The sequence below is a fragment of the Lottia gigantea genome (genome assembly GCF_000327385.1).
Source record: "Lottia gigantea unplaced genomic scaffold LOTGIsca_2109, whole genome shotgun sequence".
In the NCBI taxonomy this organism is placed as follows: Eukaryota; Metazoa; Mollusca; class Gastropoda; family Lottiidae; genus Lottia; species Lottia gigantea.
The window spans coordinates 994-3,647 of NW_008708465.1; positions in this window are offsets into that span (position 1 = coordinate 994).

Below are 2,654 nucleotides of genomic sequence, written 5' to 3' on the forward strand. Positions count from 1 at the left end.
TATCAGTTTGTCTCACATGTCCATAATTAATTCATAATTAGCTAAATTAGAAGAGAAATTACAATTCCAATGAGTGACCAATCAAGAAAAGTCAATGAGTCTTTTTATTTATGAAAATGAAAATACATTTATGAATAGAGAGTAGAGGTGTTCTAATGACTTGGAAAACTACCAGTCCATAATTAATTCAGTAGCTAAATTAGAAGAGAATTACCAGCAGAATTCCAGTGAGTGATCAATCTAGAAAGGTCAATGTGTCAATGTGTACATACATGGACATTTATGATTGGTTAAAACTCTTAATTATATGCAATAAAACGTAATGATATGATTAAGAATTCATGATAATTCATTGGAAACACCAATAAATCAAATAGTTTGCTTAGTTTGACACTAAAAAATTAGGAAATCCATCTTTAAGGCACCATCCAAGCTTACTTGAGTGAGCAAAAACTTAATGTTTTTTTTTGCAGTGCAATACTTCAATGTCATTGAGTGTGACATATCATTTTAAAAAGTTGTTTTTACTATGTACATCTTCATACATGCTTATATGTTCTTTTGAGTATATCTTGAAAATAGATGTATTTGGTGCGTGAACATGTAAAAGTCTTTCTAATCATGGCAAATGTCTTGATATAACTCATTAGCATTTATAAAACCTGCAATTTCAAAACCTATTTTTAAAGGGACACATGCACCATTTAGGGGGTTGGTTTGTGTCTTGAACATATGTAAATAATCCTCAGTAGTACTTGTAATGTACAAAAATCACATAATTCCTATAAATAATATTTCAAACTAGGAATTTCTTTGCTATAGATATCTTTTCTATATATAGCAGTATCTCAATAAAAGACGACTTGTCTTTTCAACTTTGGATAATTCTGGACACACAGGGATTTGAAGGCTCAAACTTTGACAGTGAGCTGTGAACACTATTTTTGATTGACTTAGCTAAAAAATTCCTGTTTCTGAGACTAAGGTATGATAGTTCAAAAAAATGGTGCAACTGTCCCTTTAAGGTATTCTTGAATAATAAATGTAACTGTTTGCATTATTTATAAACGGAACATGTAAAAACAAAGAGCATTTTTTAACTGAAGACAAAGACATATTCTTCTTCTCTAGACAAGAATTATTCTAAAACTTGCCATATTTCAACACCCTTTCATAATATACTAAATAAACAATCATATACTCACTCTTACATCAACACCTCATATGTTAGTTTAACTTTCAACCAATTTCTATTACAGTGTTTTTCGGTACGAAAACTAATATTTGAATAGATTATGTACATAAATCAGACTTGCCATGTATGATTTAAATATAAATGTGCATACTTGGTTGACATTATTCGAAATGTATGCAATATGATTTATTGAAAATGTATGCAGTATGATTTATTGAAAATGTATGCATCATGATTTATTGAAAATGTATGCATCATGATTTATTGAAAATGTATGCAGTATGATTTATTGAAAATTATGCAGTATGATTTATTGAAAATGTATGCATTATGATTTATTGAAAATGTATGCATCATGATTTATTGAAAATGTATGCATCATGATTTATTGAAAATGTATACATCATGATTTATTGAAAATGTATGCAGAATGATTTATTGAAAATGTATGCAGTATGATTTATTAAAAATGTAAGCAGTATGATTTATTAAAAATGTATGCAGTATGATTTATTAAAAATGTATGCAGTATGATTTATTAAAAATGTAAGCAGTATGATTTATTAAAAATGTATGCAGTATGATTTATTAAAAATGTATGCAGTATGATTTATTAAAAATGTATGCAGTATGATTTATTAAAAATGTATGCAGTATGATTTATTAAAAATGTAAGCAGTATGATTTATTAAAAATGTATGCAGTATGATTTATTAAAAATGTATGCAGTATGATTTATTAAAAATGCATGTCCACAATCACAATTGTTAAAAGCACTTTTTTTTTTACTTTTATGATTTAGTAAATATTTGAATACTACCTATTAGAATGGACATAAAATTTAAAGTTTCAACATTGGTTTCATCAGTTGGACATGACTAAAGAATAGAATCTCTATATAAGATGATATATCCATTAAACTAAATAATTATTAAAACACATTTCTAAGTATGTTTCAAAATTACTTAAGTTTGATAAATAATTACTTAATTTTATTTTTAGCAAAACTTACACATTTCAATTTTTTGGTCATCCTAAGATGTAGTATACCTTTAAAGTCATATGGTTATTGAAATATTTGTTTCCCCAGCTACAGCTCAGAAGCTCAATTTCAGCTTTCCATTTCGCTTTTCAGAATACAAATCTGACGTCTGGTTTGTCTGCACTAAAAAAAAGAATGTCATGAGGGCAATAACTCTTCATTCTATGACTGTAACCCACTTTCATCAAAATTAGTTACTATGTTGATTCTAACGCATTGAGTGGGAAAATGTAAACATTTGTGTGTATGGGTGTACGTGGGCGCAAACAATATTTGTCAAATTGAACGCATATGATTTAAATCACGAAAAATTTAAAAAAAAAATTGTTTTCAACTGCCATAATTATTCCAACAAAACAAAAGATACAAAAAATTCTACTGTGACATTTTTTCCATGAGAAATTGCCTGTCATAAAC